At 56.4% G+C, this 14263-nt stretch overlaps 1 protein-coding gene and 1 long non-coding RNA gene across 8 annotated transcripts in view; one reads left to right on the top strand and one right to left on the bottom strand.

Moving 5' to 3' along the window:
- Positions 1–14263, top strand: part of ZMIZ1 (zinc finger MIZ-type containing 1) — a 232484-nt gene that overhangs the window by 57667 nt on the left and 160554 nt on the right. For 4 of the 7 annotated variants that reach the window (XM_025850357.2, XM_025850358.2, XM_025850361.2 and 1 more), the window contains exon 3: positions 8496–8594. The exons of 1 other annotated variant lie outside the window; for it this stretch is intronic. The gene's annotated coding sequence lies outside the window, so the exon portion shown is untranslated. Of the gene's footprint in view, positions 1–8478; positions 8595–14263 lie in introns of those variants that run through there. 2 more of the 7 variants (XM_073878744.1, XM_025850360.2) reach the window with 2 other exon arrangements.
- On the bottom strand, positions 9006–13981 carry LOC112807647 (uncharacterized). The gene is made up of 2 exons (XR_012374208.1): positions 13281–13981; positions 9006–9124 (listed from the first exon to the last, which is right to left on the bottom strand). It is a non-coding gene; the product is annotated as an uncharacterized lncRNA (long non-coding RNA).

Genomic DNA, 14263 nt, shown 5'->3' with positions numbered 1-14263 from the left:
CTCTGAGCCTGAGTGGTACCATTTGTGGGATATGGGTAGTAATGGCTCCTCCTTCACAGGAGGGTGAGACTCAGTGTAATGACAGGTGTTGAGTATTTGCAGGGCCCTGGGACATCTTAAGGATCAATAAAGTCATCTCTCATCATTGCCATCAGAGTGGGCCGCTGCCCTATTCATGAGATTAGGGGCCTGCCCTCCAAATGGGCTCCTCCTGGTTATTTAAATGGGCCTTCCATTTCTGCCCCCTCACTGTCCCTTCCTTGCCCTTCATCCTGTTCCAGCACTGCTCCCCCACACCTCCTAAGACCCCAGGAGGCCCAGACCTCCCCGGCTCCGTGTTGTCTCCCGCACGCCTGCCTTCCCCACCCTGTCTGCACAGGATGCCTTCAGAGCTGGGACCAGGATTTACCATCGGTTTCGCCCACGGCCCCTCACAGGTGCCTAATCAGAGTTTGTTGGATTGAAGTGATGTTCACCAAGCCAAAGGCACCTCTAAGAACCACACAGCAATGAGCAGCCGGCCTCCGGGCTCGTCCTCAGGCTGCCGAGGGGCATTTCCGAGAGCCGGCGTGAGGTGCCTCGCACCCGGTGACAGCTGATAGTGCCTGCCCACTCTGGCCTCACCCCTGCGTTTGGGGAAGGCGGGGAGGAGACGGGGCGGCGCTGGGGTTTGACCACCGTGTTGGAAGCTGGTGCTTCAAGGCTGCTGCCTCTCCCCGTCCTCTGAACTGTCCTGTTTGCCTGGGTCTTTTCCCCACCCCCACGGTTTTCTGTTAAATTGTGTTATTATATTTAAACAAATCAATTCCACTGCGGAGTTTTCCTGTCCTAATGATGAGTTTGCAGCACAAATGCCATTGATTTCTCACAGCCCTGAAAACCAGTTGATGAATAGCACCGGGCTTGTCTTTGGAGAGGCACTTAGAGCAGTTCTGCGCGCCACCCCCCCTTTGCTCCCCAGCTTGCACGCCCCCCCCATCATGACCCCACCCCGCATTTCGGGGTTGTGCGACAAAAGGACACCCCCAGCGCCACTAGGGGTGGGATGTCATCGCAAGGAGCCAGCCCCTTGTGCTGGTAAAACAATCCCAGTGGAGATTTTTATTGATTTTGGCCGAAGGCAGGAGCGCAACTTACAGAGCAGAGAAGTGGTGCGGTGTGATCTTTGTCTTCCCTTACAAGTTCAGAGCTCCATCCCTGGTGACAGCAGATCGCGGCTCGGGCACCATTTCCAGACCGTGATGGGGCTGCTTTTTAAACGGATGGTCTGGAGGTTGGAGAGCTGGCCAGGCTGGGGTGCGCGAGGTTCCCGTTTGTGAAATCCTTCAAAAACCCCACTGTTGGAAGTCCCTACACTGGGCTTTGCCTTGCGGATCGCTGCCAGGGGCTTGTTTGAGCTTTTGAATGGCCCCAGGTTTGGGCGGGCAGGTATCTCATTGCTCCCAGTTTAGAGATGGGCAGCCTGAGTCAAGGGTGGTCACTAGAGAGGGGGAAGGGCTGCTGGCTGGCTGCAGCTAGAGACTCCCCAGGCCCCGAGTGCCCCCCACCCATCTCCTACACGGGTAATAACAGGCAGTTCCTCTGACTCTGAGCCTTTCTGCTGTCCCTTCACCTGCTCCTCGGCTTTCGGACTGTGGAGCCCAGGTTGTCAGCTGGAAGGACCCCAGGTGGTCATCATGCAGCGGTCTCAGTTCAGCTCTCTGCAGCATGCCACACAAACCCGTGCATTGGGCTGGGGTAGGGCAGGACGGAGCAGCGGGGGCTGTGGCAGATGAGGTTACCTGCCTCCCCCTAAATCCCTAAAAGCACATAGGCTTTAATAACCCCGGGCACATCCAACTATATGCGCTGGGACTGTGGGCCGAACTGGTCACTGCCTGTCCCCCATCCTAATACAGGCCTTTGTTTTGGAGACAAGAATGTGTGGCCTGGAGTTGGGATTGGCTTCTCAAGGTCACAGCGCAGGGCCACCAGCTAGGATTTGAGTCTGGTGGGGGGGGGCGGCTCTGGCCGTGCTGTCCCCCTCCCCCTGGGCTTGGTGAGGCCACCCCAGCAGTCAGGGTTAGGGGGCAGGGCAGGGCACTCTGTTCTAGGACAGACAGGCCCCGTGCTCAGGAGACCCAAGAGTGGCCCAGCATGCCCCTCTTCCCTTCACTCTCAGAGCAGTCACCCACCCTCCCCCCTGCAGACAAACCTCCTGTCCCTTATAATCAGGTTAGCCTCCTGCTCTGTGCTCACGCAGCTGAGCTGAACCAGCTGCCTCTAATGGCCTGTGGCCCTCCCCCTCTCCCTGGCTCTGGGGGTGGGGGAGGGGAAGCCAAGAAATGAGCTGTGAGTGGGAAGGGGCTACCCCACTTTCTCCTTTCAGACCCTTCCATGGCTTCTAGGATCACGTCCAAACCCTTACTTAGCCTGGCATCCAGGACCCACTACAACGAGGCCCTGCTTATTTCTTCAGCCTCCACACCCGGATGCACTCTTTCCTACAGTCACAGGATGCTATTTCCCACCTCCCTGTCTTTGCACATGCAGCTCCTTTTGTTACTTCCCACCGTCTCAGAAAACTCCTATGCATCCTTCAAAACCCAGCTCTTATCTCTTCCTCTGGGCTGCCTCAGGACTCCTGCCTCTGTACTCCCACTGGGTTCTCCACTGGTCTGAAATGTAATCCCAGTGTTCGGGTACTTTATTCTGCACCTGGTTCTCCTGAGTTCCTGAAGGAAACGGGGAATATTCTAGAAGAATATATCTCTGGGTGCAGGACAGAGAATGCTTAGTGAAGGAATAGGGCCAGCAAAGAAGAGAGAAGTAGGGACCAGGGGAGGGAGAGAGACAGGAGTGCACAGAACAGCTGTTCCTAGCCCCTCCACACAGCTCCAGCCTACTTCCTGTCAGGGAGGCCATTCCCAGTGACACATGCAGGGCCTGAAATAGACACGTGGGGGCCTTGGTGGTGCACTTCCAGAGCCCAACACTAAGCACTAAGTACCCCTCCATTTTTTGGGCACTGAAGCTCCTCTCCTCCCAGTGTCCTTCCCCTGCAGCCAAGACCCTCCCCCAAGGAGTGCCCAGGCCTTGTCTCTCTGTTCCTGCTAACTTTGTTTTATTTATATTTTATTTATGTTTATTTTATTTCTTGGCTTCCCCTCCCCCACCCCATTATATAAATAGGCCCCTCTGATTCCCCAGAGCACGCAACGCTTAAGGACTGGGGCACGGCTGCAGGCATAATTGTACTACCAAATCCATCAGCTGCCTAATTACCATTTATTTTGCATTTATTTCTGCTAATTAAAAAGAGAGAAACTCCTAACAACTTTTACGTAAATACTATATTTGTTCTATGTAAAGATGGGATGCTAATTTGCTGGTGATTAGCTGATTATCTAATTTTGTAGCTGTCACACAGGATGGCCCTGTCTCCCCTTGGCACCCCAGAAGTCACTTGAGGCCCCCAATCAGGTGTAGGAGGGATGGGTCAAGGGAGGTCTCCATTGGTGATGAGAAGGGGCCCAAAAGTCACCAGGAGCACCACATATCACCACGGTTCAGAGAGGCTGAGAGGAACCTTTGGCTCATTCACTGTTTCTGTACAAATGAAGACATTGAGGCCCAGAGAGATCTAGCATCCCCCAGTAAAGAGACAGACCCCTGCCCCACATGTTTGGGCTCATCTGGCTGTATCATGCTCGTGTCAGGAGGAATTTGCAAGGAGTTGGCTTTATCAGCAGCCGAGAAATATCTGGACCAAACTCCAGCCCCAACAGAGAGAAGATGTAGTCTGGTCTGAGCTGATTGCTAAACCAAACCTTTTGTGTACCCTTCTGGAAACTTACACCTCCTCCCACTTCCCCATCCAGCACAGGGCTCTGCTCCCACAGCCCCCTGAGCCCACCTCCAGAGGCTTGACCCCCAAGTCTTGGTCAGCTTCCCCAGGTCCTGCCTGGACACAGCCTTCGGGCCTCAAGCTCTGTGTGAGTGTCTGAATTTCAGATCTTAATGTTATGTATTTATCTTTATGGGAATTAGAAAAAATATAATTAATATAGCGAACCCATGATTTCACACAGTATTGCTTTGAATGAGGGTATGTAAAAAGAAAGTGATTTCAATAACAATACAAAAATAATTTAGATGGAACACGGATGTGGCTTAAACTATCTAGTAACTGAAGTTGGGGACATGCTCAAGGAGGGTCTGAGAACACCCGGTGGTTGAGGCCAGGGCCGACGGTGGGGACCTGAGGTCAGGGTTGGCCGGTCCTGGCCTGCAGGCCACCACTGCCCCATCCCACACCCAGGCTAACAGCACCCCTGGATCACACCCCTCCCACTGCTGTCCTTAGGAACTCGCCCACCACAGAGGAATCATCTGCCCCCAGAAGCAGTCTAAAAGGACTCTGTTTCAGGGAGGCGGGAAGTCAGACTCTGCTCCATCCCGCACAGAGTGACCAGCCTGACCTTCTGCTCTCTTTCTTCCTGGACAGTCTGAAAATGGCCCGTTCTCGATACAAAGGCGGAATGCCTGACGAGGCCCGGTGTCCCGTGAGTGGCCAGAGACGTCAGGACCACGGTTGGCACGGCCCGTTGGAAATCTCAGAGACCAGGGACCCAGTCCTGGCCACTGCTCTCTGGAGCCTCGGTCTCACCCTCTGTAAAACAGGGGGTGGTGGTGTTTTCCTCCCAGGGCTGCTGAAAGTGTTCTGGGGGTCAAGCGTCCCTCAGAGAAGCGCTCTGCACAGCCGGGGGTGAGCCCGGTCACCCGCCCGGGGCCCCCCCCTTAGCCACCCGCCGCCGCCACAGTGTCTCTGGGAGGTGACCGCTGTCAGAGATCTCCTGCTCATCTGCCCTTTTATCACCCTGCACACAATCAGGGGAAGCCGGGAAGGCTGGGGGGCGCGGGCAGTTGGAAAACAGAGAGAGAAAACAAAGGGCCTGCTCCAAGGAGGCCAAAAGGCAGTGTTGTGTCCTCCCTCTGGACAGCCTGACCAGCCTGTCCCACCAGCACCGGGCCTTGACCACCCCTGGGGCTGCTGGCGACCTGCCCCACCCCTGCAGAGACCGGCCTTAGGCCTCACATGGGGTCACCGCTCCCTGGGTGGCCCTGGGGAAGCCATGTTTCTCGTGTCTATAAAATGAGGGAGCTGGGCAGCATGCTGCGTGACCTTCGGCAAACCCCGCTCCTCACCCCTGACTGGGGGGTCTCTTTGGGTGGGCCCAACCCATCTCTAGGACACCTCACCTCCCCAGCCCCAGGAAGTCAATGGGGTGCCCACTTCTGCCCATAGAGAGGACCCCAGCGTGCCCTGAGCAGAGCGAGGAAGTAGGGGGCCTCTGTTTACCGTCAAGATGTTGGCACTGGCACTGGTAAGGATTTGTGCGGAATGAATGAGTGGTTTAATCAGAGGGGACTTCATGCAGCATCCACCCTTGGTCGCCGCCGCTGTCCAAGCCTCTGAGTCAGAGAAAAGTCCAGAGCAGGACCCGAGTGCAGTGATTGAGGGCTCATACCTGTACCCATGCCAGGCTGTCAGGGTTCACATCCTACCTGTGTGACCTCGGGCTGGTTTCTGAACCTTGCTGTGGCTGTGGCCTCATCTGTTAAAGACAGGTAGAGTCCCTACCTTATAGGTTGTGGTGAGATTAAATGAGTTAATTCACATAGAGTACTTAGAATGGTACCCGATAAAGAAGGTCCATTAATGTTCGGTATTATGGTCATTGGCAGTTCATCACCGTTATTGATCAGAAGCAGACTCACCGGGAACTCATGAAGCTCCAGCCTCCGGGCCCCACCCCGCACCGCCCCGGTGGAAGTGGGAGTTTTGCGGGTAGCTGTGGAGTGTTCTAGGTGGGGCGGGGCAGCAGGTTGCTGTCGGGAACATTTCTGTGTGAGCATCTCTGGTAAATGGTTTAGAAGGGCCCGGACTCCTGAGGCTCTAGGAATGTGCTGGTGTTTCTTTTCTCATTTTAAATATGTATTTGTAGTTCTATATATATTTCTAAAGAGGACCCCAAAATAGTATACGCTTCAAGCCCTGCGAGCCTGGACCGCCCCCTACTTATTCCTGTTGCCTTTACTACATTTCTGAGGCCCAGCCCTGTGTGGCCCACCTTGTGGCCCCAGCAGGTAGATGGCCCAGGCCTCGGGGCTGGAGGGACCCACCTTCTCACCCTGTAGGCTCGGCCCTGAGCACCCCAGACTGGGAGCCACACTGCACGCGCCAGGTTGAGGGAGCCCTAAGGAGAGCAAGCAGGGAGAATGGGACCCTCGAGGAGCCCCTGGACGTGCAGGGCACAGAGCCCTGTGCCTGTGGGCCAAGTGCCCCTGCACTGCAGGCCAGAGCCCAGTCCTCTCTCCGCCCCCCACCCCTTCTTCTGCGCTGTGTGGGTCCCAGTGGGCAGGCACAAGGGGCGGTTGGGGTCGTGGGAAGCAGGTTGCTGAGTTGGAACAGTTGCCCCTGAGGTTGTCACCAGGATGGCTGGCTGTGTGCCCAGTCCCAGGTTTTGTGCTGGGTAGAGGCCCAGGCTGGTCCCTGCCCTCTGAGAGCTCTCGAGGTAGCTGGAACCACAAGATTTACACCTGGAAGGGCAAAGAGTGGGCAGGGGGAGGTGGGATTAGACCCTGTCGCATCAGGCATTGTCGAGACAGGAGTCGAGAGAGCCCAGAGGTCATGAGGGTTGGACGCTTGTGGAGGGCCTCCTGGAGGATGGGGCCCTCACCTGGGGAGGCCCCTGGAGGAGTGGGCACTGTGGACCCTAGCCCCTCCGCCAGAGTGGGGCCTCTCGGCCTGGGCTCTGACAGGGACATTTATAACTCACAGCTGTGCGGTCCTGGGCCCAACTGACTGTGGTAAACCGATCAGGCTTCAGGAAGTCAGTCCCGAGGCCACTCCCCACCCCGACCCCACACTCTCCTTCACCTCCTGACACCCACATCCTGTTCTCAGCGGGAGGGGCACCGGGCTGGGGGCCCAGTCAGGGTCTCCAACCTGCGGGCAGAGTGGGGAAAGACAGAGGGGCTCAGTGAGGTCCAAGAACCACAAGGCAAGGCCTCTGGGGTCATCAGACTCTACCCCTCAAGGCACACCTGGGGACACTCAGGCCCAGAATGGGCACCTGTAGCCACAGGAGCTGGGGGGGAGGGGGAGGGGAAGGGGCCATTCTGTGCTTTCAAATCTAACCAGAGAGGGGATTATGCTCTAGCCCCTACCGACTCTGGCCTGAGGGAGCCTGGTGCAAGGGGCAGATATAAACCAGAGGCCTCAGACAGAATGCTGAGAAAAGATGCTGCCTTGGACCCTGGTCCTTGACCATGCCCTGCAGCCCTCCATTAGGACACCCCATCCTGGGGCCACATTCTGCACAAGGCCTACTGCCCACCTGCCTAGATTCTCACAGCCGAGTTCACTTGTGGGGAAAGAAATAGTCTCACCCCGTGCTGGGAAGAAAGGACAGTATGAAGTTTCTAGCACATCATGACTGTGACCACCTTATACCTCCCCTGACCTTATTTGCTAGTGGATTCTGGGGCCCTGTGAGCCAACTACCCCTCCCCATGACGCTTTCTCTTTCTGTACAAGGAGAGGGCTGATAAACAACAGTGAGTTTGCCAAAGCTTGGCCCATGTAACTCTGGTAGCCTGTGACAAGATTCTGGAATTAGATAGTAAATGAAAGGCATACACTTTTCTTTCATCAGTTGTATGCTTATTAAGGTGTCTCGGCAATATGTATATCCAGCGTATCAGATGGGTTATTTCGTGGATGTGATCAATTTGGACAAGTCCAGATTTGTTGAAGTTTAAAAAAAGTGACTTGAAGTAAAGGTAAATATTAATTAAGTCAAAAATATATATGTTAATTAAACCTCTGTCCAGGTAGGACTCAGCTGGGACCCAGAATCACAAAGGGCAGGGAGTGAGCTGGTTTTCTGAAGAGGTGGGCACACATAAAATGGCCCCAAGTGTTGGTCAGAGATCTGGTGAGCAGTTCATAATGAGGAAGGAATTCAGGCAGGGGTCAGAGAGTGGCTTTAGAAGTGGCTGCCGGCCGGCCCTGTAAGATAATTCTCCGGAGCCAGGCACAGGGGAGAGGAGACGCTGTGGGGGCCTGTAGCCGGCTAAAAATACCCCGACAGCTTCTCCCCGTCACCCTGCCTGGGGGCCGCACAGGAAGGCCATGGCTTTCTGCTTTTCTCACCAGGAAGAAAAAGACAACGACACAAAGCCCCTGAGCCCCAGAAGAAACAAAACTTAAATATGTTTTTTAGTCTTAAAGATTTCCACTAGGAGGGGTTGGCTGGTGTGTGGCAGTGCCGCAGTGTGGGGGAGACAAGGCCCCGGATCACTCAGGCATCCCGGGATGTGCGTCGGTGGCCCAAGAGGCCGCTGAGATTGGCCTGGCCGTGGGGGGACCGAGGTGGGGGCAGGGAGCGGACTGCCGTCTGTGTCCCTGGCTGTTCACACGTGTCCCATCTCTGTCCCTGCGTACCCAGGACGAGGAGGAGGAGGAGCCGGTCGGTGTCAGACCAATGCTGTGAGGGGTGTGAGGAAGAGAGCCGCAGTTCCATCACGCAGCTACCAGACCTAGAAAGGTAACGGCAGACCCCTGCTGCGTGCATGCTACACGGCCACCTTCACCTACCTGGCCAGGGGCGTGGCCGGGCAGCCAGGTCGCCGTGGGGCTGGCCGAGCTGAGGGTCATCGGTCTCCACACCCAGCCCTTGACCCCGGCTGCGGGGCTTCTGTAACTCCTTGCGTCTGTCTGGTACAAAATGCCGCTGGGTTTCAGTTTGTTCGTCTCGAAAATGGGTTTACTCCAGTTCCTGAGGATTCCATGAATCAGTTGGGCCTGATTGTTATTTGGAGGTCATCTGTCTTAGCAGCCTGGTTCCGTTTGAACTCCGTGGGCATGGCCGGGGGTCCTAGCCCTTGTGGATGGAGCATTAAGGCCACAGTCAGCAGGGCCAGACGGGGCTTGGGAAGAGAGGGTTTTCCAAGGCAGAACTGCCCGGACATGTGAGTCGCTGGAAATGTGGCCGTGGTGTCCTTTGTGGCAGTATTTGAAACTTCAAAGCGATTTCCCTGATCGCTCTGGGCAGGAGTGATTATCTGCATTTTTACACTGCAAGACCAAGGCACAGGGAAGTGAACAGTCCTGCCAGGGGTCACACAGCAAGCTCTGCTCGCACCATAGAAGCTCAGCTCTAGCCTGTCTGCTGTTACCCGTTTCTATACTTTGACTCTCACTACACTGCTCTGGTCTGGCCCACTCACCCCATAGAAGTCTGGCTGTTGAGCCCAAGCAACCCCCAGTGTTTATTGTGTGACCGTGGTGGGACCCGTCCCTCTATCCATCCGTACACCCGTCATCCACCCTCTCTCGTAGCAGTCTTTCCATCCATCCATCCTCCCACCAAACCATCCTTACATCCCTCCTCTATCCATCCATCTACTCTCTGTTCATCCACCTATCCTTCCAGCCATCCATTTAGTCATTAACTCACACATCCGACACTCACTGACTCTTATACCAAGCCAGGCCTGCACGAAGGGCTAGGTTTGGACGATGTATCAGATCCAGCCTTGCCCTGAGATGCTGCAGTTTGCAACGGAGGCAGGCCCAACTCCCTAAGTTCGGTGCTCAAGGCTTGTGTCATGTCTGTGATTACACGGGGAAGGGAGGAGGAGAGGCCATGTGCAGGTTCTGCAGGCAGGCATTCAGGGAAGGCTTCCCGGAGGAAGTGGCATCGTTCATTTGTTCATATCCCAAATGTTCATTAAGAAAGTCTCCGTGCAGAGACCTGCTTGATGTTTTGGAGACCCAGCAGGAAATAAAATGGTGTTTACCTTCCCATGAAGAGGCATGGACAGTAAATACCTAAAATGTGACATATAATATGTCAGGTGATGCCGATTTCTAAGAGGGGAAGTTAGCTGAGTAAAGGAACAGAGTCTGCAGGGTGGGATGAAGTGGACATCCTCGGACAAAGGATGGTCACAAAAGACCTCTGACAAGGCAGCATTTGAGCAGAGACATAAATGGAAAGAGGGAGTGAGACGGGTGCTTGGCACGTTCAAGGAAGGATCAGGGACGCCATGTGGCTGCAGCGAAGTGAGGGGCGGGGAAATCAGAGTGATCCTAGGGGACCCACTCATGGAGGCAGGCAAGAGTGGAGCAGGGAGGTGGCCGGGACCCAGGTAAAGTGGTGGCGCCTGGGTCTAGGGCCAGCAGGGGAAGCGCCGGGGGACCATGGGAGTCTGAATGACTCCAGAGACCTTGCAGACAGGCGTGCGTGTGGATTAGAGGTGCCAGAGGAGAGAAGACAGGGGCAGTCAAGGGAGGCTCTCGGGTTTAGGACAGGAGCCACTGGTAGAACAGAGGTGGTCATTTAATCGGCCAGGAATGATGGTGGGGGAGGGCCAAAGGAAGCTGAGGAGTATGTCTTAGACACATGAACTTGGAGATGCCTTTGAGACACCCAAGTGGAAAGCTTGAGCCGGCAGTTGGGTGTCAGAGTCTGGGAGGCAGAGAGGGCCTGACTGGAGATAGAAATGTGGGAGCTGTTGTGCACCGATGCGGTTGCAAGCCATGAGGCTGATGAGGTCACGTCGGGAGGGAATGGAGAGGGAGCCGATCAGAACTGAGTCTGAATCATGGGCATCCAGCCCTTGCAGGGAGGGAAGACAGGGTGGGGGCAGCAAAGGAGACAGAGAAGGTGCAGGAGGACTGAGAGAGCAGGCTCTCAACGGACGAGGAGAATTTTGCTGGCAGAGCAGGGAAAGGACACTCCAGGCAGGGGGAACAGCATAGGAAAGGCTCAGAGGCCTCAAAATGAGCCATATTTGGAGAGGGGTGGAAGAGAGGGAGAAGAAACCAGAGCAGCTTCCCCTCCATACCCGGCAACATAGGGGCCAGGGCCTGTGGGTGTCTGGGCTGAGCGTGAGCCCATGTCCAGGGACCTCTGTGTCACCTGGGCCGGCGCTCTCTGGTCTCAGCGGAGTCTCTTGCCCTGATGTCTGCACAATTTGCACTTTCTTTTAAGAAGTTTCCACCTGTCCTGACCTCCCACCTCCTCTGTGAGGTTCTTGGGCTCAGGAGACCTCCCCCTTGCCTGGAGCACTTGTCTGAAAACACAGGGCTCAAGGCGGCAGCTCTGAGCTGCCTGCAGGGGGAAGGGCACCCAGCAGCTTCCTATTGAATCTCTAAGCACTGCTGGATCCTTTATCTTAAAAGAAACTGTAGAAACTTCCTGGACTATGAGTGTGTGTCAGAGCTGCCCGCTCACGCTCACCAGTTAGAGCAGAGGAGCTCACTGCCTTTGGTGGGCAATTGTGTGCGAGTTTGGTGGGGGGTAGGCATCCTCCTTTGTGAGTCTGTGGGGCTTCACACTCAGCCCTCAGCTCTCAGCGGAGAGATGCCCACGGCTCTGTCAGGGAAGGCTGCAGAGCGGAGCCGCTGCCCGGGGGCAGGGCAGGTGGGCATCGGGGCACATGAGTGGGACACATGAGTGGGACAGGAGGTAGGGTGAGCATGCAGCCGGCTGGGGGGCTCTGGGGGCCACAGTCCAGCACATCCGCCTAAGCGCACAGCCTCGTAGGACTGGGATGTGGCCAAGGCTTGGGAGACTTCTCCCCGCTGAGAATAGGATGGAGCTGGGCAGGGACTTGGTGGCCCCCCAGTCCCTCTAGGAGATGCGCCTCTGACTCTGCACTGGGGACTGGGGAGCCATGGGAAGCCGCTCTGATGATGCACAGCTCTGGGGCAGGAGGCGGTGGGTAATCTAATTAGTGTGCTGGGCGGATGGCACAAGTAATCCTGTGCCTTCAGACTCACTTGTTCTTTAAGCCTGCCCCACCCAATCTCTCCCTAAATCCTTCCCCTGCCTGGGTATTGTCAGGTGGGAGTGGACTTATCTCCACTGAACCGGATGGGTAAAGTTGGGCCAGAGAGGAGGAAGTTTGTGTGATGCCACAGTTACTGAGTGGCAGGGCAGAGCTCTGAACCGAGTCCATCTGAATCCCAAGCCCAAGCCCAGACTCTTACCTCTGCCCTCCACCATCTCCCGGGCTCTCCTACAATATCCCCACTTGCAGGCACTCTGATATAAGCCTCCTCGTCAAGTTCCTCATTTTGCAGCTGAGGAAACAGAGGCCCAGAGAAGGTGAGATACTTGCCCGGGGCCACACAGCAAGCCAAGGGCAGAACCTATTCGAGAATCTGCTCTGGCCCCCTGCGTCCAACCAGCCCCAGCCCTCATTAGCAGGTGCAGGGATGAGGTCCTGGACCCTGCCCACTTCCTCTTGGAGCGCCCACTGCCTTCTGTCCTCCAGCAGCCTTTGGCACTCGCTCTGGTTGAAGGCACCAAGTTCCTCATCAGAAGGCTCCATTGTGCCTATTGTTTAAATATAGATTACTAATGAAATGCCTTTTCATTGCCTTCCCAGTGAATAGTTTCCGTGTAAAGTTAATTTGCAGTGTTATGTAAATTCTGTTTAACTTCAATCAAGTTTCTAATTATGTTTTTACCGCAGTAATTCCCATTTGATTTGTCATCTCCTGTTAGGTATTTAATGTTCGGTGGGCGGGTGTGCGTTCCCTCTGCCTCTCGGTTTCCCAGGGCCCTCTCCCTCCCTGACCCCGGCTCCCTTTCTGTTTTTCTGCTTCTTGCTCTTGCCTTCTCCATCCCTGCCCCTTGCTTCTGGGTTATTCCCCACAACGGCTCCCTCCCCCCTGCTTCCCTTCTTCCCCTCTGTCCTTTCTGGCTGTGTCGGCCCTCCCCCCCTCCTCCCCCCTGCCTCCCTCCCGCCTGCCCTCCTTCCTGCCGTCAGCTCTCCCGGCCCTCTTCTCTGTTTCTCCAGCCACGCCTCTCTTGCTCTTTCGGTCTGTTTCTCCGGGCTCTCTCTGCCCTCCCCCACCCCACCAGCTCTCTCTCCCTTCCCCTGTGTCCTTGCTCTCCCTGTCCCACACTGTCTTCCCCCTGGTTCCTGCACCCTGGGGACCCTCACAGAAGCTGCCTGGGACTGTGGGGGTGTGCATCCCTGGGTGTGCATCGCTGGGGAACCCAAGCCCAGCCCCCTCAGAAACCTTGTCAAGGGCTTTGTAGAGGACTGGCCAGCCCAGCGCTCCGGGCCCAGCCCCGGGGACCTGGGGTTCTGGTAAGCACACAGACGCTTCTAGCCAGCTCTCGGGGGGCAGATCTTGGCCCACCCCATATTAACCCCATGACCTTCGGGTTGCTGAGCCCTCGTCTGTCACATGGGGTGACAGCATCACCTACCTACTGGAGTGGCTGTGAGGATCCAGTGATACAGCATAGGCTGAAGGACTTAGCCAGGCCTGGCCGGAAGTGGCTTCTATCGGAGATCTCCCAGCCACACCCCTCGTCTTTCTGTCGCCTTCCTGAGGTATCTGGGAGGTGGGTCTCTGTGCCCCGGGCCTGCTGGGGGTCAGGCCTGAGGCTAGAGCGGGGTGCTGGTGGCATTCCCCACCCCCAGCCGGTCTCAGCCCTGCCTGTCAAGAGATGTGACACCCCCCCCCCCCCCCCCCCGCCGTGGGCTGTGGGGACAGGCCTGCCATTCTAGGGAAGCGTCTGAGACACAGAGCCCCGAAGCCGGAAGAGCCCTCAAGACCCTGGCCCACAGACCTTTCCCGAACAACAGACCAAAGGCAGAGCTGCCTCTGCCAACTTGGACTAGAGACCCCCTTTCTCCCACCCTTTCTCCTCCCTGGATGCCCCCAGGGCTGGCCACGGAGTCCTGCTGCAAAACCCCTGCTCTGGTACAAGGCCTTGACAGGTCTGCCGCTGACTCACTTGGAGACTCCTCCCAGAGCCTTGCTCGGCTCCCCTCCTGCCCCACATCTGAATCCTGGGCTTGGGGATGCTCCCTGGCTGGGCGGCCACAGTTTCCCAGCAGGCAGCTGCCCTCTGGGTGGGGAGGGCGGAAGGAAAACACCCAACAGAGGCCCGGGGGCTGGACGCAGGCTCCTCCCCCTCCTTCCTCCCCCTCCTTCCTCCCCCTCCCCCCCACTCCGCTCTCTTCCCATCCAGCATGGCCCTGGCACGTCCAGGAAGCAGAAAACAAGTGTTTGGAGAAGGCATTCTTCTAGGTGAAGAAAGGCAGGCCCAGTCACTTGTCCTTCAGAGACATGGGAACCTGAGCTGACCCAGTCCCTGCCCTGCTGGGCCACATGACCACCTGCCCCACTGTGAGTGGTTGTGTGTGTGTGTGTGTGTGTGTGTGTGTGTGTGTGTGTGTGTGT

Source organism: Callorhinus ursinus, unplaced genomic scaffold, assembly GCF_003265705.2.
Source record: "Callorhinus ursinus isolate GAN/ISIS: 27379988/994484 unplaced genomic scaffold, GSC_fseal_2.0 scaffold31, whole genome shotgun sequence".
Lineage (NCBI taxonomy): Eukaryota > Metazoa > Chordata > Mammalia > Carnivora > Otariidae > Callorhinus > Callorhinus ursinus.
Note: the sequence above shows the minus strand (reverse complement) of the source record. Positions and strands in the feature narration are given on the sequence as shown.